The 26,014-nt window shown below is 36.1% G+C and overlaps 1 pseudogene; it reads right to left on the bottom strand.

Annotated features, from left to right (window-relative positions):
* Positions 1 to 314: 314 nt before the first annotated feature.
* On the bottom strand, positions 315 to 4,056 carry LOC120218069 (annotated as a pseudogene).
* Positions 4,057 to 26,014: the final 21,958 nt, after the last annotated feature.

The following is a 26,014-nucleotide window of genomic DNA, read 5'->3' as shown; positions in this document are numbered from 1 at the left end:
ATAGACTTAGTGCCATGTACAATATAATTCTCATCATTACAAGTTTATCTTACCACAAGTTCGTTCAATTTCTTTTTAATGCTTGTCCTCAAAATAGAGCTATGTGAAATAATAATATTATCCTGCAAATTAAATTCTCTTCTACTTCTCAAATTAATTATTCCCACAAAATTAAACTTTTTTTCTACATTTTAGAACTGTAATGTCCATAATTATAACATTTTCACACAAAATCTTACAAAAACATAAAATTTGACTGTATTTTTCTCACCTCATTACAAATTTTCATGGCTCCACTACTCTTTTGCCTTTCATAAGCCATCAGCCATTCATATGCTGCTAGAAGACCGAGATGAACTGCTACGGCTGCTTGGGCTCGAATGATCCTTCCTCAGCATTGCCTCCAGATTCTGAAAGCACTTTGGTGGTCTAATCTGCACATATTGCAAGCAACCATAGAGAAAGTATTTCAGGCCAAATTAACAAGATCATCAACCATCTCTTCTACCCAACATATAATAAAATGACTAACAATGGTACTCTACAAACAAAACCAAAGAAGATGATCATGTTTAATAACGACATAGAGTGGACTAATCACCTAGATTTGCTAGCCATCTAAGAGAAGTAAATTTGGCATTTTTTTCAAGACATTGGAACGCGAGATATACTCTTATTTTCATCATAACTTCCGACTTTTCATTTGGTGTCCTAATTTATACAGCAGGTGATAAAAAGCTTCCTATAGGAGAAGCTTTGATAGCAATATGAGTGCGAGAGAACGGTAGAGTGGGGCTTTGAAGAAAGAGAGAAGATACCTTCCAACGCTTTTTATGACTGAAACTGTTGTGAATAGATTCCAGCCTGGTTATAATCCGTCCGAATGTTGGTCGCTTGGTGGGATTCTCATTCCAACAATCCTCAATTAACCTGTAATTAGAAGCATACCATTAGTATATCTTCTACACATCTATGTCCAGCCCCTATATGCATATATCGTCCTGACAGAGAGAATGCAATGACTAATATGCCAAGTGCTAATTCACAGACTCAAAATTTCTTCAAAAGATTACCAGATGCCTTCACATCAGCACTTTAGGCTTCGCTTGAACTAACTAACTAACATCTCTCCCACATTTTCTCTCCTCTATTTCTCGCAAAAAAAAAAAAATCTTTCCACTTTCTCCTATCCTTCTATTTTTCCACTCAACAAAGCAAAGCCTTGAGCATTTTTTTTCCAAGTTTTGCAACCATGTGGGTATAGGAGTGGTGCTGTATATACTGAACTAAGATCTAGGAGTAAAGTTTGGTGACAATTAAAAGACAAAAGCCAAATTACCAATTACTAGTACTCACTCTTTGAGCCCATGGGCATAATTCTTAGCTGGAGCTTTGAAAGGTGGACGCTCCCTTGCTGCATATGCCTTAGGAACATCACTGTCTTGCTTTGCAGAAAAAGGAGGGCAACCTTCAATCATCTACAATATAGCAAAATAAAGTTAGTTACTAAGCCTGTTAGGCTGTTACAATCATTAGACTTCGTCAACAAACAAAAAGAAAAGGAAAAAAAAAACAGGACTCCGAGCGCCAAAGGATTAACCAAGGAAGAAAAGCTATAACCCCACTCCGTGCCTTCCCTTGTCTTATGGGAGAAGTGGAAAGAGATACGAACTTGTAATGCACAGCTAATTATCTTATTATTATTTGTTTATCAGTTTATTAGTATTTTATCAGTTTATTAGTATTTTACTAGGAGTCGGTTTGTTATTGGAAGTTTATTAGTATTAAGATCCTATTGATTAAATGATTAGTATTTTAGAAGCCTTCCTTAGGTGGGATTGCTTGCTTATTAGGTCTTTTATTTCACATGTAACCTCTATTTAAAGAGGCTTATTATCATTAATAATGTAAAAAAATCAGAATTTTAAGAAAGGAAAAACCCTAAGAGTCTAAGGCCTGGAATTCCCTTCGACGAGTTCCATTTGATAATCATAGGTCATAATTGTGGAAAAAGTAAGAATCAGGGAAAGAACCTTGTGAAACATTGCCCAGTGACTCGATCGTTAGTCCAGACTGTAACATTAATTATCATAAACTCTGTTTTATTTTTCTTTAACACAATGTAAAACAAACATCTTTTTTAGATATTCTTCTCAATAATCAGGCTAGGCATTTCATTCAGAACTTATTATTTACTGATCATGTGAACTGGGATATGAAAGAAATTTACCTCCTGTAAGATCAGGGCAAATGAGAAAACATCTACTTTCGTATCATAGTCATGACTACTAACAACCTCTGGAGCAACATATCTGCCTGTATCGACAACAAACATGTTTCAGCCTACAGGAAAGAGTTGTCAAATACATGATGAAGTTCCACTTATCTAGATAATTTTAAAAAATGACATCTTGAATATGTAAAACAGAAATAATGAGGATAACTAGAACCAAATAGAAAGCACTCACAAGATGCCTCCAGACAAGTTAGAGGTTTTTCTTCTTTAACAGTGAGCAGCTTGCTAACTCCAAAATCAGCAACTTTCAGATGTCCCGAATCATCCCGCAGAATGTTTCTGTTATTCCAATTGTAAGCAAATAAAAAGTTCTGACCATTTCAGAAAATTCAAGGCAGAAAAAATGCCTTTTATAGCCTAGAGCTAATTTTGTTCCACATAAATTATTGTAACTTGCAAGTAAAGAAAGGCCATCAAAACAAGAAAACTTACGAAGGTTCAAGATCACGGTGAATTATTGGGGCTGGTTTGTTCTCATGTAAATAGTTCATTCCCCTGCAAAAGATCGTAGAAGATATATTACATTCAGAAAATATGCACTAATCAGTTTTATTTCTTTAACTAACTCTAAATTTAAGCTTAGTAGTGATCATCTCAACTACAATCATCTAAGACCAGCAAGCACAGTCTAATGTCTAACCACCATTTTTTTACTAATGTATCATCATTTTGAAGCTTTTACATTATTCTCCTATTTATATTCTTCACAAAGATCATATATCATGCAGCAGAAGTATACTCATGTGCAGTTAGCAGCAACTCTCAAATGAAAGTTGACATCTAACCGTCCATTTATGAAGAAAATAATGATATAGTCTGGTGCAATAATACAATAAGAAACTTTGCGATATCCAGCGCATATCTCAGAGCTGTCATTGGTTTCAATGATTCTTTTTCCTTCAAATATGCACGTAAGTCTCCCTGCAAAACAGACAGCAATTAATCTAATTCCTAACTATCAATTTAGATTTAAAGGAAATAAACTAAAAGATAGCTTTTAGGTGAACATTTTTTTAAAATCCTATTATTCATCCATAGATGAAATTAACAGTACCAGGGAAATATCTGGCATTACGGTTCCCTATCAATGCCTTAACCAACATTTCATACACAATAAAAACAATTCACGGCATCCCAATTACAGAAATTGTTGATATCAACATCAGCAAGCCAAAGAGTTGAAAGGAAAAAATGTATTTATATAACATAATCCATAGATGCTATGTAGCAAATAAGATGCCGATTAAAACCTTGGGTAAATATTCCGTCACAATCATCATAGGACTACTTTGAGTTACTGCACCAAGAAATTGAACTACATTTGGATGTCGAATTTTCTAAAATAATGTAAGCTCATCACGAAATGCCCTCCTGGGAAAAACCAACAATTCAGATATCATAATGTATTGGAAGAAAAGGGTGACACCTAGCTCAATGATTCTTATCCCTAGAGCAGGCATCATGCTCTAGGATTTGAGTTTGAACTTTGACGACCCAATAAAGTTCAGGGCCTAAATACCCACTATAACAAAAGAGAAAAAGTACATAAAGTAAACTATAGCAACTGCACTCTTCAGCTCCTCGTCTCACTCATGCCCCTTCCCACAAGAAAGAGTATATATAGAAAGACTGGAAGAACGTTTGAGTTATTGAACTTACACTTTATCCTCATCAGTAAAAACTTCATCCCCAACTCTCTTTACGGCAACTTGCGTTCCACGTCATAATGCTATACAGAATGTTCCCTGCAATTTAGTCATGGAAATGTCTAAGATCAGCAGCAGCTAAAGAAAAATTGGAGATGCAAAAACAGAGGCTCATCAGGTTATGTGTTGAATATGCAAGTATATATTTAACTTTAATTTCCAAAAGAGCCGATATTTTTAGTAGGCCTTTGCTCATAGACGTGCATAACTTCCTTTTATGCTAATTGAGGTGCATAACTTGAAGTTCAAACCTGCATCGCATAGATGATGGAACTCTTTCTGCGTGCAACAAAAAATGCACATACCGTTTACTGGTGATTTGCTGTCTCTCCATTGTCAGCTCTAAGGCTCATCTTACCACCATAACTAGAAGAACCAAAAGAACTTACATTGAGACAACCGGGCCACTATTTTAAAAAAAGTTCAAGCATTCTTCACAAACGTTGAGAAGCATGATTTTCTTTAAAATTGAACTAAAACCACATATAAATCTATCCAAAATAAGCAAAGATAAAACATATTGATAATCCGAGTTTATAAAATATGGAGAGCTCCCAAAGTATAAACAATACAATATGTAGCACAAATCAAAGTTACGACTGAATACACATAAGGGTCTCTAATAGTACATGCCCTCTAAGATTGACTCAATATGTACTCTGAAGGTCTCTGAAAATCTGACCTGCTGCAATGGAATGTCTGATGACAATAATTACCCACGAACTGCCTTCTAAGAACCTGTGCATGGAAATACATTCCGAACACTGCCTCACTAATAATTGTATTATACCACATGCATTCATTAAATGAACTGTCTAGTGGCACATGTCTGAAACATGCAACTACTGAACTACTAAGCTACGGTTGGCATCATGGTGCGGATGAGGGTTCTGCGTCTCGGAGCTCATGCACCCCTCTAGTCTGCCGGTATACCCTTAGCACTGACTCAGATATTCACTAACTGTCGTATTTTGCTAAAGAGACTCGGGTGTCCTGACTGTTTACCGAGTGTTAAACAATGATAGTTTTATATAATCCTAGTTGTTACTATTTCCACTATTCTCGCTTGAAGTCTTATTTGTTGTTATTCTGTTGTATTTGGGATACCTCGAGTCTGATCCTATAATCCTTGGATTATTTATCCAAAAACTATTCGTGGGTGCCGATACTGACCCTTCAGTATTGATACCAAACCTTTGGTATCGATACCCTCTGACTGATATAGGCTGATTGGGTAAGGTAATATCGATACTGTTGAGTTAATCGATTGACGGAATCGGCCAAGAGGTGGGTGAATTGGCAATTAAAAATTCGATGGAAGCTTTTGCAGAAAATTGAAAGTAATTGCACAGCGATTTACAGTGGTTCGACTTTCTCAAACAAAGTCTACGTCCACTACCTTAGCTATCCACACTAAGGATTTTCCAACAAATTCACTAATTTGTTCTTTCTTTTGAGGCCAAAGAGATAACCTTACAACAACCTCAAGAATATACCCCAATTCTTGAGAACACTCTTTTTCCCAAAGAGAAGATTACAAATTTGCAAACTTACAAGAAAAACCTCACAAGGTAAGATGTTTGCACAATTCTAGAACAAGAAAAGAACACTCAAAGATAATTACAAATGAGCACAAATGGTGTTCTTGAAAGCAAAATGAATATTGAAAGGAAAATTGGCTTGATTTGCACAAACTTGGTGTTTGATACTTTCTCTCTTGTTTCTCTATGATTTCTTATTGATCAAGGGCTTCAGAACTTGTTTAAATACACCTTGAATCACTTCTGAACGTTGGTGATAATTAGTGGAGTCAATAGAGCCGTTCAAGTGTGAAAACAATTAATTTTTCTGGGTGGAGCGTCTCATGCATCGATGCATGATGGAGGATGCATCGGTGCATCAGCGTAAAATTCAAATATTTTGACCGTTGGAACACTTGATGCATCGGTGCACCAAGTGTGTATCGATGCATGAAATGCATTCGATGTTTGAAAATAGCCTGAGTGCATCGATGCATGGCTTGTGCATCGATGCATCAAATGCATTCAATGTTTTGAAAATATTCAGAGTGCATCGATGCATGGAGAATGCATCGGTGCATGGAATGCATTCGATGTTTCAATTAATTCACTAATGCATCAATGCATGGTTGATGCATCGGTGCATCACCTCAAATAATTGAATTTAGGCTTTGATTTTGGTTCAAAATACTTTGTGAAAATTGTTTTAAAAATAGTTTAAGTACAAATCACAATTTTACACATTTAGTAAGGTTTAAAATTGATCTTGAAAAACTTGGAGTAATAATTTGATATTCGGTTAATTGAATCGAATATAAAATTGTAAAATCATTTGTAAAATCTTAAAATTCATTTAACTTAATTTGTTATATCGAAATATCAAAAATGTTTTCAACAATCGAAATTTGATAAAAGATTTGTTTAAGAAATTATTTTTGAAATCAATTTTTTCTCCCCCTTACTATAGCACATCTTAAATTTTCTCCCCCTTTTTGTTAAATCAAAAAGACTCTATAAAAACGTTTTAAACAAGAATTTTGAAAAACATTAGTCAATTGATTTATTAATAATAGGCTGCTAAGATCACAATCAAAAGAGAGATTAGCCATTAGTTTTCATAAACAATATTCATAATAAAATGTGAAATGGAATAATTTGGTCATAAATTTCTAATGATGCAAAATTAATAAACAGAAAGCGTTAAAATGTCAAACCAAATATATATAATAAGTTCAAGCATCCTCAAACAAACATCCAACAACTAATCAAGTTCAAAGTACCAAACAAAGCACAAAAATCAAAATCAATCCAAGTTTTAAAAACAAGAAAACATGACAAGCAAGTCTACTCCATCGGAGGATCGGGAGGAGGAGGATAATGAGCTCGAACTTCAAGAGTCAGAGCATCCATACGATCACGCATCTCCCTCTGAAACTCAGAAATGGTAGACTCAATGGAGGCAAAACGTAGATCAAACGACTCTAGAAAAGATCGGAAATAAGGTGGCGTTTGATCATCTTGCCGAGCTGGTACTTCCTCGTCAATATCTCTCATAAGCCTTTGAAGCTCTGGATCATCATCAGCGTCAGGAGCTAGAGGAGGAGGAGGAGCACGAGAAGAACTAGGAGCAGCTCGTGAAGAACTAGCTCACGGGGTTTGCTTACCGGGTCGAAAAGACCATAGTCCGTGTTCTCATCCAATTTCCAATCGATTTCTTTAAGATGTGATATTGATTGGGTTTTAGAGCGGGATAGGATTGTCAAGGGAGACATCTAGGCCGAGTTTGATAAACAAATTGCTTAGTAGACAACCATAAGGTAGGGTTTCTACATACTTTGAGGGAATGATGTTTATGATATCGACAAGCGCGCTAAAGACAATATGTGGAAAATTGATTTTCTTTTTGCTCTTTATACAGTGCATCCACCATAAGTCTGTAGTACGTAGTGTGGAGTACCGACCTGCGGATGGTCTAAACCACCAAGAGATCATTAAGTGAAGAAATCGATCGTGGTGAGACCTAAAGGTATTGACACTAGCATTAGGGAGATATGGATATTCCACATCTTCCTTCTCATTAAATAAACCCTCGTCATCTAAACCAAAATGAGATGCGATAGATTCAGAAGTAATAGTGATATATTGTCCTAAAAGATAGGATCTAATCGCTATAGTACCGCACTGAATTGTGTTCTGAATACAAACCGCATTGGAATAAAAGATGTGGACAAGTTGGTGAAAGACGATGGGTTGAAGAGAAAAGAGTTTATCAAACTTCCATCGGCAAAAAATTGATAGGTATTCAAATTCAAGTTTTATCATAGCTTGTAGAGAAGGAATACGCTCTTCCCTAATACGATAGGATTGGAAGGAGTTCATGTACCTAGAGTACAATTCATCCCTACGGTTTTTAGGCATGTTAAAACAAGTACTAATGAGGGATGAAGGAATATTGGATGGATTTTGAGGTCTAGGAGCGGGAGGACGGTTTTGGTGAGACCGACTCGAGGATGACCTAGGGCGTTTGAGATTAGACATGGTTAGGGAAATCGGAAAAGAAATATCACCTGCAATTTTAAAACACATGTATGCACAACAATTAATCCCAAAACTCAAATGAGTCCTCAATAATTCAAGGTTCTCTAACAAAGTCCTAATGGGCAAAGTTTTGAAAACTATTTAAAATTAATGTCATAATACGCATAGTTTTCATGAAAACAACACAATTGAATCAGTAATTTTTTGATTTTTTTTTAAATTCGAAATTTCAAAAACAATTTTGAAAGATTATGCGTTTTTGATTAAATTCATTGTAGAAACTAGTTTAGAATCATCATATAGCCAATGCCCGATAATTATTTCAAACTAGAACTAATCTAAACTAGTCCTAAGTTTAAAAATTTAATGAAATGGAGTTTTTGTGAAAATACCTTGAAAAATTCGGATTGAGGGGAATGAGGAGATGTTTTGTGTGATTTAATGAGTGTAGCAGGTTTGTAGGATGAAAATCTTGAAGAATCCGATGTTTTCCCGAAGATTATGAGCAAAAATAGAGATTTTGGAGAGAGAGGGGTCGAATGGCCGTATGTTTTAGTGTTTAGGGTTTGAGAAAAATGAAGAAGATGAGAATTTTAAACCTAAAACTCGACGGATGCATCGGTGCATGGTCTTATGCATCGATGCATATTCAAAGGGATGCATCGATGCATTGTTAAATGCATCGGTGCATAAAGCACAAAAATGTCAAAAATCCGTTTTAAACACTTAAAATGCTAAATAAATAGGCTCTAGTGGTGTTGGCAACTCATATATCAAAAATTAATTATGTTCAATCAATTAAATTAATCTTTAAACATTATTTGAACATAAAATTAATTTTCACTAAGAATCATAAACTCCCCCTAACTAATAGCAAGAATGCAATCAAAAATTATTATTATAAGCATTTTTCAGTATTTATTAAAAGTGCTAAATTATTTTAAACACTAAGTGAAGATAGGTCAGTTAAACCTAATTCTCTTCTAAGTGTCCAAAACCTTTCCTTGTCTAAGGGTTTTGTAAATATATCCGCTAATTGATGCAAAGTATCAACATATTCTAGAACTACATCTTCCTTAGTGACATGGTCTCTAATGAAGTGATGTCTTATTTCAATGTGCTTAGTTCTAGAGTGTTGGATGGGATTTTTAGTGAGACAAATAGCACTAGTATTGTCACACTTGATAGGAATGGTACTTACTTCAATTCCATAATCAAAAAGTTGTTGTTTCATCCATAAAACTTGTGCACAACAACTACCGGCTGAAATGTATTCGCTTCAGTGGTAGATAATGCAACACAATTTTGTTTCTTTGAAAACCAAGAAATCAGCATATTTCCAAGGAATTGGCAAGTACCGGAGGTGCTTTTCCTATCTAATTTGCATCCTCCATAATCCGCATCAGAAAAGGCATGCAAGCTAAAGCTAGAGTCTCTAGGATACCAAAGTCCTAAACTAGGAGTGTCCTTAAGGTATATAAATATTCTCTTAACAGCTAGTAAATATGATTCCTTAGGACATGATTGAAACCTAGCACACAAGCAACACTAAACATAATATCCGTCTACTTGCGGTTAGATAAAGCAATGAGCCAATCATGGATCTATATAATTTAACATCCACACATTTACCTCCTTCATCTAAGTCAAGCTTTGTAGAAGAGCTCATTGGAGTGTCATGAGGTTTCCCATTTTCCAGTCCAAACTTCTTGAGCATATCTTTGACGTACTTAGCTTGATTAATGAAGATGCCATCTTTTCTTTGCTTGATTTGGAGTCCCAAGAAAAATGAGAGCTCCCCCATCATGCTCATCTAAACTCACTTTGCATTAGCTTAGAAAATTCTTGGCAAAGAACATCATTAGTAGAACCAAATATTATATCATCAACATAAATTTGAACTACTAATAAATCTTTACCTTTATGCTTTAAAACAATGTAGTGTCAACCTTTCCTTTTGAAAAACCTTTTTCAATTAAAAAATTTGACAATCTTTCATACCAAGCTCTAGGAGCTTGTTTTAAACCATAAAGAGCTTTTGTCAATTTAAGAACATGATCTGGAAATTTTGAATCTTCAAAACCTGGAGGTTGTTCCACATACACTTCTTCTTTTATAAAACCATTTAAAAATGCACTTTTAACATCCATTTGATATAATTTAAATTCATGAAAACATGCAAATGCTAATAGCATTCTAATTGCTTTCATCCTAGCTACGGGAGCGTATGTTTCATCATAGTCTATGCCCTCTTCTTGAGTATACCCTTGAGCAACAAGTCTAGCATTGTTTCTCACTATATTACCACTCTCATCAAGCTTATTCCTAAATACCCATCTAGTACCTACAGTAGATTTATTACTAGGCCTTTCAACTAATGTCCATACTTTACTTCTCTCAAATTGATTTAACTCTTCTTGCATAGCCATAATCCAATGTTCATCATTTAATGCTTCTTTAATATTCTTAGGCTCTATGCATGAGATAAATGCAACATAATTACAAATATTTCTAAGAGAAGTCGAGTTGTTACCCCTTTTGATGGATTACCTATAATTTCACCATCCTTGACATAGTTGTACACTTGGATAAATACTTCCCTTTCTTCAATGGTTGGATTCTCAAGAGGATCATGAGTTTCCTCATTTTTCGTTTCTTCCTTTGATGATGGTTCTCCAACTTCATGTCTAACGTCATTTGTATTTATAACACCTACATCATCATTCACACAAGAATCCTTCCTTGGAAGGGGATTATCATCGAAAACAACATGTATAGACTCTTCTACAACTAAATTTCTTTTATTAAATACACGATAGGCTTTAGAATTTAAGGAATAACCCAGAAAAATTCCTTCATCACTTTTAGCATCAAATGCCAAGGTTTTCTTTACCGTTGTTTAAAACAAAACATTTACATCCAAAAGGATGAAAATAACTAATGTTAGGCTTTTTATTTTTGAAAATTTCATATGGAGTTTTCTTTAAAATTGGCCTAATCATTACTCGATTTACAATATAACAAGCGGTATTTGTGGCTTCCGCCCAAAAATATTTTGGCAAATTATTTTCACAAAGCATGGTTCTAGCCATTTCTTCTAAAGTTCGATTTTTCCTCTCAACAACTCCATTTTGTTGAGGGGTTCTAGGTGCTGAAAAATTATGGCTAATACCATTAGAATTACAAAACTCAATAAATCCAAGATTTTCAAATTTAGTTCCATGATCACTCCTAACACTAGTTATAGAGTAACCTTTTTCATTTTGGATTATTTTTGAAAATGTGATGAAATGTTCTAATGCTTCATCTTTAGTACTTAAGAATAGAACCCAAGTATATCTAGAATAGTCATCTACCAAGACAAATGGATATTGTTTTCCACCCAAGCTAGTAGTTCTAGTTGGCCCAAAAAGATCTAAATGGATCAATTGTAATACTCTACTAGTTGATACATCATTAATAGATTTAAAAGAAACTCGTTTTTGTTTTCCTTTAGCACAAGCATCACAGATTTTATCATTATCAAATTTAAGCTTAGGCAACCCTCTTACTAAGTCTCCTTGAATTAACCGTTGCAAAACACTCATACTAGCATGACCTAGTCTCCTATGCCATAACCAACTATCATGCTCATCCTTAGCAACTAGGCATAAATTAGTCATATCAATAGAATCTAAATGCACCATGTAAATGTTTCCTATTCTATGACCAACAAGCATAATCCGATTAGATGCAATGTCAATGACTTTACAACCATTAATTTCAAATAAGACATTGAATCCTTTATCACATAATTGACTAATACTCAAAAGATTATGCTTTAATCCATTCACATACAAAACATTTTTAATTTGTATGGAAGATGTATTACCTATAGTACCAATACCTTCAATATGACCTTTTGAATTATCTCCAAAAGTCACTTCTCCTCCATTTTTGGCGTTAAGCTCTATGAACCGGCTTTTGTCCCCGGTCATGTGTCTCGAGCATCCACTATCAAGGTACCATGAGTTTGAATTTGTTTCCCGTTCCTTGTAGCAATGCTCCTTTCCCTACAAACATAGATTAATTTTTGATTTTTGGTACCCAAATTCTTTTGGGTCCATATTCATTAGTTTCCAAAATCCTAGTCCCCTTAGGTATCCATTTGTGTAGGATATCTTTATCTTTAGTAGTAATGAGTTCTTTAGGAACCCACATGCTTCTAATGATTTTTCCATTTGAGGTTCTTTGGGGACCTCTATGATTGTAGTTTCTAAAACTTTTTCTAACAAAGTTGGATTTTGAATTTTCTCCTTTTTCAAAATGCTTTGTACCAACTTTATCAAAAGAAGTTTTAAGATCATCAATTTTCTTTTGATGATCATCATTGACCTTTGAAAGTAAATTTTGCAAATCTAAATTTTTCTTTTCAAATTCTTCTAGTTTGATTTGCAAATCTTTGATTTTACTTTCAAGATCATTGTTGGTTTTGGATATGAGTTTGTTTTCATTTTTCAATTTTGAAACATCATTTTTATATTTTAAAAACAGTTTCTCATAATCCGAAGCCAACCCATTGTATTCCTCAAATAACTCATCATAAGATAAATCATCAAAATCGGATGAGTTAGATGTTACCTTAGAATATTCCCCGAATGCCATCAAGCACAAGTTTGCTACTTCTTGTTCCTCTTCATCGGAACTTTCTTCATCACTCCATGTAGCTACATGAGCCTTGTGTTTATTCTTTGATTGACCATTTTTCTTCAATTGTGGGCAATCATATTTAACATGCCCTGGCTTTTTGCATTCATAGCAAATGATTGGGTCCTTCTCCTTTGGTTCATTTTTGAGGCCTTCGTTTATTTTGATTTTCTTCCTCGGTAAGGTCTCATCATTTTTCTGAACCGTTTGACAAACAATGCCATTTCCTCGTCATCATCATCATTATTAGAATCACTCTCATCTTTTGTTGATTTGAGAGCAACTCCAATGTTTTTCTTCTTCTCCTTTTCCTTTGGTGTCTCTTCAACTTTATCAAGGTCCACCTCATCTTCAAGCATCATCTCATGAGTGAGGAGTGAACCGATAAGTTCTTCAAGAGTTAAGGACGATAGGTCCTTATACTCGATGATTGTCGTCTTCTTTGATTGCCATGATTTTGGGAGGGAGTAGACTAACTTCCTCACAAGCTTTTCATTTGAGATGATCTCTCCATATGATTTGAGACCATTACAATCGTTGAAAATCTATCCGTCATAGCTTTGATGTCTTCATTTGGTTTCATCCTGAAATTTTCATAGTTATGCGTTAGAATATTAATTTTTGATTTCTTTACCTCATTGTACCTTCATGTGTGACTTGAAGCTTGACCCATATTTCTTTGGCGGTTGTACACGATGAAACTCTTCTGTATTCATCTGGTCCAAGAGCACAAAAAATAATATGGATGGCTTTGGAGTTGAGCTGGAACATTCTTGTCTCTCCTTCACTCCATAACCTTGGATGAGTGATAGGCTTGATGTATCCTTCTTCTACGGCATTCCATGCTCCCATGTCACTTGCTTGAATGAAGTACATCATTCTATTCTTCCAATAGGCGTAATTAGCTCCATTGAAGAAAGGAGGCTTGTTGACGGGCATCGAATCAAGACCGGAGTCGAAGTTTGAAGCGGAGGCCATTGATGACTTTGATAATCGATATAACTCTTCCCGAATCGACTCAAGAGGCGATTAAAACTTCAAATGAGTTAGGCTCTGATACCAATTGTTGAGTTAAGCGATTTATAGTGGTTCGACTTTCTCAAAAAAAGTCTACGCCCACTACCTTAGCTATCCACACTAAGGATTTTCCAACAAATTCACTAATTTGTTCTTTCTTTTGAGGCCAAAGAGATAACCTTACAACAACCTCAAGAATATACCCCAATTCTTGAGAACACTCTTTTTCCCAAAGAGAAGATTACAAATTTGCAAACTTACAAGAAAAACCTCACAAGGTAAGATGTTTGCACAATTCTAGAACAAGAAAAGAACACTCAAAGATAATTACAAATGAGCACAAATGGTGTTCTTGAAAGCAAAATGAATATTGAAAGGAAAATTGGCTTGATTTGCACAAACTTGGTGTTTGATGCTTTCTCTCTTGTTTCTCTATGATTTCTTATTGATCAAGGGCTTCAGAACTTGTTTAAATACACCTTGAATCACTTCTGAACGTTGGTGATAATTAGTGGAGTCAATAGAGCCGTTCAAGTGTGAAAACAATTAATTTTTCTGGGTGGAGCGTCTCATGCATCGATGCATAATGGAGGATGCATCGGTGCATCAGTGTAAAATTCAAATATTTTGACCGTTGGAACACTTGATGCATCGGTGCACCAAGTGTGCATCGATGCATGAAATGCATTCGATGTTTGAAAATAGCCTGAGTGCATCGATGCATGGCTTGTGCATGGATGCATCAAATGCATTCGATGTTTTGAAAATATTCAGAGTGCATCGATGCATGGAGAATGCATCGGTGCATGGAATGCATTCGATGTTTCAATTAATTCACTAATGCATCGATGCATGGTTGATGCATCGTTGTATCACCTCAAATAATTGAATTTAGGCTTTGATTTTGGTTCACAATACTTTGTGAAAATTGTTTTAAAAATAGTTTAAGTACAAATCACAATTTTACACATTTAGTAAGGTTTAAAATTGATCTTGAAAAACTTGGAGTAATAATTTGATATTCGGTTAATTGAATCGAATATAAAATTAAATCTTAAAATTCATTTAACTTAATTTGTTATATCGAAATATCAAAAATGTTTTCAACAGATACTCTATGCGAAGTATTGATACTCTTGTGCTGGGGTATCGATACTTGTCTGAGTATCGATACTAAAATTAGGATCGATGCTTTAAAAATTTCCCCAGTATCGATACCCCTACTGGGAGTATCGATACCCCTACCTTAGTACCGATACTCTATGTGAGTACCTGTACCAATTTTGTACACTGGAATATTGATCTTGATACCAGCCTGATTTGTATCGAAACTAAGACTCCAATATCGATACTTCTTGCATGAGTATTGATACTACACTAAAAAAAACACTTATTTTACCTCTGAATAAAGAACAATATCCATATTGTTCTTACAGTATCGATACCCCTGCTACGAGGTGCCCTGTTTTTGCATGAAAAATCCTATCTTTCTACCCCAAAAGCCCCATTGAGGTCCCCAATTGATGTTTAAGTGTTTTATATGATATTAGGGGTCATAAAGAGTCCAAAAACATGTTGTAAACACTCAAACGATGCAATCTACCATGAACATACTTCAAGCTTATGCAACTTACCAAATCTCACCTAATGAGCTACATGTGCTAGAGTTGAGTTAGAAGTGAGTTACTTGATGATTCTCAGCTGCTAAGGATGTCCAAGGTTCAACCAAGAACAAGCTTTTCCTTCCCTTTTTCCTTGAAGGTTTCTTTCACTTCTCTCACTAGACAATAACCAAATACTTGAGTTACTAGCTAAGTTTAAAAGGTTAAAAGGTTTTAAGAACACTTCTTAAGCATATAAATTATTGAAAACGAAATGAATCTTCAAATCTCTTAAACCCCACAAAACCCGATTTTGAAAACCATGACCAAATCTTGTAAGGGGAAACTTGAATTGGAGCTTGAGATGAGAAGAATGTGATTCTTACCTTGGTTTGATAAAATAAATTGAATGTAAACTAAAGCCTCCACCTTTGCTTAAGTTTTCAAAGAAGAAAGATGAAGGTTGGGAAAATGATGAAGAATTCAAACGTGATATCAGCTTTAATTTTGAACAATAGTCTAATTACTTCCTTGGTCCTTCTGATTTTGGTTGCAACTAAAAAAATACCACTTTTATACACTATTGGGCTCAATCCAAGACCGATTTCATTTATTCTTGGGTCAAGGATTCTTACAAGCCAAGGAATTTATTCAAGGCCCATCTCGGTTTAGCCCAAATTCGAGGTGTTACAAGGACTAAATTGAGAGAATATATAAATAACATGGACCAATTTTGTGATTATACTAAAATATTTAATTGTTGCTAGCGACAGTTTGTAATACCCTAATTTTGTCCGGGCCATTTAAATTCACTTGATGATTAACGAGAATTGATTTGAAGGTGTTTATGATCGATGAGGAATTAATTCAAGTGATGAATCATGGAAGCTTAAATTTGGGTTAATATGGAAATTAAGAGACTTTGGCTTTAATTGGATTGATATTGTATACGTTTCATTTTTGAAACCGATATATAAATTAAAAGTCAATCCAAAACTCAAATTAAGTGTTCAAGGTCCTTTTACAAACTCAAATTAATTATAGAGCCCAACATCAACATCAAAATCGGAGCCCAAGAACAGGCCCAAGTCCGACCCATTGGGAGCACCAACCCGACCCGAGCTCCCCCACGTGGAGTGCCCAACAACAGCTCGTGAACCACGTCCTGCCAACACTACAACCGAGCAGACAAGGCTCGGCTCCCAGCTGTGACCGAGCAGCATCCCACGTGAAGCCTGCTTGCCCGAACATCACCCTGCCAGCACTCTGACCGAGCAGCTCGGTTCTCCATCACCCGTGCCCTGCTGCTCCTGCTCCACTACCCAGTCCATCTCATGCCCATACCATGCACAAATGAAGGAAGACAACAAAAACAATTAGCTGAAGAGATCACGGGGAACAAAAACTAGCGGAGGAATCAACGAGGGAGGAACCAGAAATAAAACACACACACACGAGAGAGCGGGGGGAGAGAAGAATACGAACAGGGGAGTCTAGGGATGGCATGAGAAAGAAAAAAAGCTCAGGGGGCTCTCAGTTCAGCAATCAGAAACGAACAGTAGGGGGGATTACCACGCAAAAAATAGCTATCAAGAGCAGTGAACAACTAGAAAAATTCACCAACAGACAGCAAACAAAGGAGCCCTTCGAAACAGAAATCATCAACAATAGGGGAATCTTCTTTTACAAAATTCAAAACAGAGAAACGATGTAAAGATGAGGGTTTTGCTCCCAATTTTCGATTCAAGCAGTGTAAGCCAAGGGTATTATTCCCTTCATTTTTGAATGAACGAAAAGCAAATCAATAGAAATAATTCAAATCAGAGGTATCTCAATTAATCTTTTGTCTTTTTTACATGCATGTTCTTAAGTCTAAAAAGAAAAAAAAATAAAAACAGTAGGGGGGATAGACATTTTACCTCGTTGTTGGTCCCTCGTCGGAGCCCAGGTTACCGTTGAATCACGAGTCAGAGCGTCTAGAGGGAGCAGTGTTGGTTTGATTCCGAGAGAGGCTGGCTTAAGGTTATCTTGTTAGTAAGTTTTAGCCTTGTCGAATAGAGAAGGGTTTAGGCTCAGTTCAGGGTTGGTTTTAGTAGGTTCCTCCCCCACGGTCTAGGTGGTTATCGGGGTGAAGATGGCCACCAAGGCGTGGTGGCCAGCCGACGGTGTTGATTGATGAAGGCGATGTCTCGGTTGAACCATATGGAGAAGAGAGTAGATATGGGATGAGAGGAGCGACTCCTTGGTGAGGGAGAAGAGAAGAGAACGGCTGATGGGGTAAATGAGGGTTAGGTTTAGTCCAAAGTAGGTTTTATATTAGGCTTTTAGGATTAATTTCTTTAAGGTCACTACGATTTTTCCATATTTTCGTTTTGGTCATGGAATCGAGTCTTGTTTGTTAGTAATTTGGACTTCATCTTTTATGCACATTTGATTTTAGTCCTGAATGCTAGTGTATGTGTTTTCTTTCGTTTGCAAATTTGGTTTTCAAGTTTTCGCATGTTTAGTTTTAGTCCTTAATTCGAATGTTTCTGTGTTTTTAATTTGGTTTCTTTATGTTAAGTACGTTTAATTTTAGTCCCAAATGTTAGTGCATGTTAGTTTTTCGTATATTATTTATTAATTAGATAATTTTTAATATTGTATGTTAACCTCGTGTGCATGACCCGACGTTGTTACATAATCAGATTAAGGGTAATATTCTTTTAATTTAAAATTGTCGTAATGGCTTCTCCTAACTTACTAGAGAGTTGTTTTGGTAATTTTAAATTAAAATTGTATCCCATCAGTAACACCTAATTAAATTTGGATTAATCACTTTAAAATTTGGGAATGAAAGAAAAAGAAATATTCGATTATTTAAATTATTTGAGAAAAGATCGTTAGAACTCACCTAAAGATCTGGTCTCGATATTTTTAAATAATCGAATATCCTTTATCTTTCTAATGACTTGGAAATTTTAAATCAACATATTTTGTTGCTTTTCAATGTTACAAATTTGCATTTTTGTTGTTTAAAGGGATCATTAATCAAATTAAATTTGAACTTGTGAAATTCGTTGCAAAGACATTAATTAATCGACTAGGTATCGATTTAGGGCGTTGTGGGGGTGCTAATCCTTCCCCACACGTAACCGACTCCCGAACTCGGATTTTGGTAACGTAGACCGTAAATTTGTCGTTTTAATTAAAATTAATTTTTATTTAAAATGACAACGTTTTTGGGTGCCCAATCACACCCTAATCAAAGATTGGTGGCGACTCCTCGAACCATATGTTTTTATCGTAAAAGGAATTCCAAATTTTCGAAACGAGAGGTTTTCTAAAATTGCATTGTTTTTAATTAAAATTTAATTGAAAAGAGAATAATTAAAGATGATGCGGTTTTCAAAAATCTCGCCCCGCACCGGTTTAAAAAACGTTTCGACAGCTTGGCAACTCCGCTGGGGACACTTTTAGAGAGTCAAGCCTATAGTTGATTAATTAATTGTCTTTGCAAACGAAAGTATAAGTTCGCTTTGATTTGGTTTTTGATCCCTTATTTGTTTGAATTGTTTTGTGTGCATCATAATTTGTAATTTGGGTTAATGAGTAAATAGTTGTACTAATGTGTGATCTACATGTTTTCAGTTTTCTGACTTTCACTTTAGTCTATTGTTTCTCTTGGATCGAGGCAAAGGATTATGAGTTTCTCCACTGTTGCTGTAAACCTTCAATATTTAGAGCATTCTAACTGTGCTATGTCCCGTTAGGTAGGGGTGAAAGCTACGCTTACATGAGAAAAATTACTTTTCTCCGCATGGGCTTTAGCTAGTAACCTCTGGGGTACATGCCTTATGTTTACGAGTGAAACATTGAGTTTCCTCGCATGGACATAGGGAAATGTATCCTCTCGAAATTGAACTTGATCCGTTTTAAGCCTATAATGGGAGAGGATCGAGGGTCTGGTAAGCCCAAGGGGGCACCAGCAAAGGATAATTCGATGACCCTTTTAGAAATACTGAAACTCTGCCCATCTTATGTTGAATCTGTGTCTGCAGACACGAAGGGGAAACTCATTCTAACCTTTTCCTCGAATTTATTTTTGCAATAAGTATGAGAACTAGAAAAGCATGCGGTTAGGTTTTATATTTTCGCACAAAACATATGAATTAGATAACATGTGGTTAGGATCTTTTATGAATGACAAAACATGTGGGTAGATATCATGTCGGGTAGGATCTACTAAAGCATGATTGGGTAGCCAGCATCTGAGGGTAGGTTTTATGTGATGTTTACGGTATCCACTATCTTGTTGTTTATCTTATGTGTACTAACCCGTTTTCGTTCTATGTCTATTTTATTGTGATTTTATTGCATTTGCATCCTCATGTCATCGAGGGGTGTTAATTCACAAGTGATTGACTAACAAGAAGGCTGACCATATTGAGGTAAGAAATTCTCCACTATGTAGTCAAAACCAGGAGATCCAGAGATGTTCAAACGATCCATGAAGGACACCCGATGAATGAAGAGATCTGAAGCTGATTGAAGAAACTGTAAAGGCCAAGATGTTGAGTCAAGGGATAAATACAATCGTACCAAGGACGAGAAGAGCATTCATCAAGACGAGAAGGGCATTCATCAAGACGAGAAGACCATTCATCAAGACGAGAAGACCCTTCATAAAGACGAGAAGACATTCGTAAAGACGAGAAGACCACGTCGCATGGAAGATAAGAATGAAGATTTCAAGATTCAAGACATCCGACGTCATCAAATGTGATGGAATACGCCGACGATTTTGAAGGTGCAATACCAGATCCCATGAAGAGTACAACTCAAGGAAATGAAGAGATGAAGACTCACAGTTGTATTTCGACTACATGGTGTACTTATTGAATTCTTGTTGTCTAAGTGATCGGTTGTTCTATAAGTGGTCACTTTCGGGATTAGCACCTCGTGCATTTGCATTTGCACTGCATGTATTTGTTTAAGTATTTTACATGCATTAATTATGGAAACACGGAAATAACTTATGAAAGATTTTTGTTCAGTAATAACAAGATCATTCATTCATATTGTTCCTCATCATCGTGAGCAAACAAATGGAAGCAAGGGAGCATTCTAATGAGAAATCACAAGATCAGCTGCAAGAACAGTTACTCGGGTTACAACAAGATAAGAGGAATCAAACATCGGGTTATCTGCAAAGCGCATCAAATCAAATGATCCAGGTGCTGGCAACCAAGGCTGTTGGCAGAGAGAAAGTGGAGGATAAAGGAAATCAATCTCATCAGACTAATGCACCAAGAGTAATACTTCCCGGAGCATCTAACTCAAACCAAGGGAAGAGCCTCGTCAATTATGGGCAGTATGAGAACTAATTCAAGTGGTTGAATGAAGCCGTTAAAAATATGAAGGTTGATAATGCCACTCACAAGGAGTTAGAAGCCAGAGAACTCAGTTTGGTCCCTGACTTGGTCATCCCACATGAATTTAGGGTGCCTAATTTTGAGAAATATGATGGCACCAGTTGCCCCCTAATTCATCTGAGGATGTTTTGTAGAAAGATGGAAGGGTACTTAAATGATGATAATTTGTTGATTCATTTCTTCCATGACAGTCTTGATGGTCCAGCTGTAGTATGGTATAATTGTTTGAACAAAGAGCAGATCTAGACATGGGTCAACCTAGCTGATGCTTTGCTGGGGCAATATCAATATGTTAAAGGCTTAGCCCCAAACATCATCACCTTCAAAAGATAAGGATGAAAGCTACTGAGAGCTTTAAAGAGTATGCCCTAAGATGGAGGGGAGTGGCAGCACAAGTTCAACCTCCTTTGGTAAAAGAGGAAATATCACATATGTTTCACGATTCTCTTCCGGCTCCTTTCTTTGAGTTAATGTTGGGAAATTCGATGAATGGCTTCAAGGATCTTATGCTGGCTGGAGAGTCAATTGAGGATGCAATCAGTAAGGGAAACTTGAAAGTCACTTCCAAAAGCTCAAGAAATGAAGAGCGAAAGGCTGGTGAGGTGAACGAATGTCACATCCAAAGCTTTCACAACCGCAAAAGAAAAAGGGCGGTGGGTTGCTCGAGACGCCCAAAGAAGGTCCTACGATCAAAAGATACTCTGAAGGTGTTCCAAATTTCTATTTCAGATTTGTACCCACATTTGATTAAATATCAACATCTCAAACCGAAACCAATGAAATTACCACCAAACCCTTCTGGCCACAATTACGATCCAGATAGTGTCTGTAATTTCCACTTAGGGGCATTGGGGCATGCTACGGAGAATTGTAGGATGTTGTTCAAGGACATAGAGAGGCTCGTTGAAAATGGGACATTGACACAAGAATTGGTGGAACAATGGATGACGAGCTCGAGTGAGGCACCACAGCCCAATATGTAGCACCTGATCGAATCAAACACCACTGCATCAGAAGAATAATGGGGGCATCCTGACTGCACATAAATCATTTTGTTCATCGTGAAACTTTTTTTTCATTTGCAACATCTTGTTTGAACATGTTTTTGTCATTTTTCTCAATTTTTTTAAAAAGGATTTTTAAATGAACTTACGTCATTTTCCAAAGGTCATGGGCAATGAATCAAGTTTTAATCTTGTAATTCTTTGAATATCAAATGAGTTAAAGGTTGTTTTGCTACTTCATTAATTATATGCTTTTGAAAAGAGGCAAGATTAGACCTTTCATGTCCCATCCAAAGCCGAAAGAACCATTGGTGGACTCCTTACCCGAAATAACACAGAGACTAATCATTGACATCAATTCCCCAACCTCAATAAATCCTAGGGGCATGACGAGGACCTTTCCTGCAATAAAGACAAGATGGAGTGTAACAAATCAAGGGCATGCGACGACTACGTATAAGAAGAAGAAATAAAAGGAACCATTGAAATAATTCTATCATGCATTAATTATATTGCTTTTATGTAGATAAGGTTAATCCCGAAAATTCGTCCCCTTGGGGATACTTCTTTTATGAAGACTTCCATGTATGAGATGATGAACGGATTTGTTTCATTTATCCTTATATATATATATATCCCTTGTGGTCCCCTTTTGAGCCTATAGTTTTTTTTTATGATTCAACCCAAACCAAGGATCACCCTCCACACTGGAGGGCAAAGGTAAAGAACATCTGCTCGCACGAGTGAAGATTATCAATCCGGATTTCGTTACAGAAGCAAGTCATGACACTATGAGGCAGACCAAATACAATACGCTCTAAGATCAAATTGAGTTGTCATTATGAAGAGAAAGAAGAGAAATGTAGAAAGAGAAAAGGAAAAGAAAAGAAGAAAGAAAAGAAAAAAAAATTGAAAATGAGGAAAATAAAAAGAAAATGAAAGAAAATCGATCAAACACCTCAAGACAAGTGGTTCAAACATTTCAATTTTATTCACCCAAAGATCATGAAACATTGAAGGAAAAAAAGAAGAAGAGAAGATGCACGAGCAGTTTCAAATCAGGCAGAGCAAGGTTGAGGATAGCAGAACAAATTGATCCTTGGCTCGATAACCCTTAAACACTTGTTTGGGCCTATTCATCCTTTTCTTTCATAACCATGAGCCCTGGCCTACATTACGTGCCTGAAAAGTCTCTTCTAATCATACATGGATTTCTAAGTGGAGAGGCTATCTTCAGACTTCATTTCGCCCCTCAGGGTTAATTTTATTTGTAAATAGTTTTCTTAAAAATAAAATCTTTAATGCATGATAAAAAACAATAAAAGGAGGGTTCAAGACGTAAAATTTTAAATGACGTCTTGAAACCAAAGGAGAATTCGAGTTGAAAACCTGAAAAGGCTGCTCGAACATAAAGATCATCAACCACTGTACAGAAGGGTGATCCTATACATCTCTTAATAAAGTACCCCACAGTCCAAAGGCGCTCACGAAGATTGAGAACCAGTGAATATTCCCAAAAGAGAAGAAAAAATGTTTGCCTTATCATATCAATAAAACGCCAGAATAAAGGGTGTAAAAAGCTAACCAAATACATTTCCTTCCCAAGTTAGCCTAAGCCTTTTGTCAGCAATAATTTTTACTCTTTTCAAATGTATATAATTTTTGAAGGATTAAAAGAGAATTTGACTTATTTGATATTCATTGAACTCTTGTTTTACAATTTGTTTTGATTGTGAGTCTGAAGAAAATGACAACATTTTTGAAATTTATTCATAAAATTTTCACATTCCCTAAAAATAAGAGAATGGATAAAAACATTTTCAAACAAGACAAGTTTCAAACGAGAAAAGTCCTTGCAGTGGGTGAGGCTCATTATGCCTCTATTAGAAGAAAGAGAAGAATAATAGGTGTCAGAACATGAAGCATTCTGCGTTTTTGAAGCAGATGGTCTAAAGAGATAAGAATGAATGAAGAATAAGAGCTTTTAGCATTTCCAGATGACGTTGTCAGTAACCCACCAAGAAGAAGATGACCTCATTGTTCAGAAGGGGCACATATTATGACTTGTATAAAATGCAAGACATTTGGTTAAAAAATTGATCACTTCTTAAGTGTTTGTGGCAACATGGAAAAAAGCCCTTAAATTATTTGACAACACTACTGTGTAGTTACACCAGAATGAGAACATTCAAGTTGTGATATGTTGGGGCACGAATGAACCCACATCATGTTGAGATGGCAAGATTCAGACCAAGAAGGCATTAAGAATGAGCCTTACAATTTGAGGCGTTGGGGCATTTTGAAGGCCCGTACTAGTATAAGATTATTGGGGCACTAGTGAAGTCATGTTTCAGCTAGAGGTATTAATGTGGGGCATATTTGGAAGCCTATGACGACCTGTGGAAAGATCATTGAATTGAACAAATAGTTCTGATGGGACATGAATGTATGAAGAGTGAAAATAATGAAAGAGTGATATTAGGGTTTACTGTATATGATCATCTTGTCCATCATCGATTGCATTATTCTGGTAATTTCAAATGCATTAATATTGGTGAACCAGTATCTCACTTTAATTTCAACTGAGTTTAGGTATTCTTGTAATACCACGCGAAAACTCTGAGTGCAACGCAAAGAGCTTCCCTGGTTGAAAGGTTTAGGTAGAAGCCGTGAGAAAAGATGAATGTGTGGTCAAATGCTTGACGAACCAGTGAGTATTGTGATGAATCAGTGTTGTGATCATGGGTTGTTTCCATTACCCAAGATGAAGTTTGCCTTCTACAACGCCAAGGTTAAAAATGAGAAATGATGAAGATTTCTTTCCACGGAGGAGGCGATGGAATTTTAACAACAAGAAACTAATAGAACCAACTAAGGTTGAATGATGGGCTGTTGTTAAACCTCTCGACCTGATATGGTATAAAGGAGCCTTGTTTGATATTTGATTAAATGGGGTGACATGAAAAATTGGGATAAATCCTCCTTGTGATGCGTTTCAAGAGGAAAATCAGAATAGATGCGGACCTCCATGTGATATTTATGGAGTTTGGCGTAGTCATATACACAGTCTCCGAAAATGGGGCAACACAGTCATATTTTTACCGTAGTAAGAAGTTGAGAGAGAAAATGTTTTCTCCGAAATGAAGAAAGAAAACAAAGACGACAAAAAGATGGAAAAAGATCAGAGGGCTCATAAAAAAAAGTTGGAAACTATGAGTTGCTACACGAGTATAGAAAGCAGACCCTGGAAAGAATGATCAAGTAGAAGAAGACTGAGTTCGCCACTTTGAAGGCAAACAAAGATTGATTCAACATTTATGCATTCATGAGAACATTATCTGCATAAAAGAAAATGCATGACACGATACATTTAATTACATTCATGTTTTATGCATAAACACATGATTTTGACAAGTCTTCCATTGAAAAGAGAAGATGCAGAATGTTAAAATCCCGATGATTGAAAGGAAGATTTCAAATCTCAAATGCAAAGAGTTGCATTTAAAGAGGCATACCCTGAAGAATAGAGAGGTCTAATCCACAGAAGAAGCATTACTTTGAAGTGAAGACCATCATATGTAGAAGAAAAACAAGGATTTTCGTGTATGAAGAAAGAGGGAGCGAACCTGTTTGCAGAAGATTATTCGAGTTCTATACTTCCTGAAGAAAGAGCGAAGCGAACCCGTAAGAAGAAGATTCTCGAGTTCTATACTTCCTGAAGAAAGAGGGAGCGAACCCGTTTTCAGAAGATTGTTCGAGTTCTATACTCTCTAAAGAAAGAGGGAGCGAACCCGTTAGAAGATTTTCGAGTTCTATACTCATTGAAGAAAGAGGGAGAGAACCCGTTTAAAGAAGATGTTCGAGTTCCATACTCCCTAGAGAAAGAGGGAGCGAACCCGTTTGAAGAAGATGTTTGAGTTCCATACTCCCTAGAGAAAGAGGGAGCGAACCTGTTTGCAGAAGATTATTCGAGTTCTATACTTCCTGAAGAAAGAGCGAAGCGAACCCGTAAGAAGAAGATTCTCGAGTTCTATACTTCCTGAAGAAAGAGGGAGCGAACCCATTTTCAGAAGATTGTACGAGTTCTATACTCTCTAAAGAAAGAGGGAGCGAACCCGTTAGAAGATTTTCGAGTTCTATATTCATTGAAGAAAGAGGGAGAGAACCCGTTTGAAGAAGATCGAGTTCTATACTCCCTGAAGAAAGAGGGAGCGAACCCGTAAGAAGAAGAT

This window comes from Hibiscus syriacus, unplaced genomic scaffold, assembly GCF_006381635.1.
Source record: "Hibiscus syriacus cultivar Baekdansim isolate YM2019G1 unplaced genomic scaffold, ASM638163v2 tig00000773_pilon, whole genome shotgun sequence".
Classification (NCBI taxonomy): Eukaryota; Viridiplantae; Streptophyta; class Magnoliopsida; order Malvales; family Malvaceae; genus Hibiscus; species Hibiscus syriacus.
Note: the sequence above shows the minus strand (reverse complement) of the source record. Positions and strands in the feature narration are given on the sequence as shown.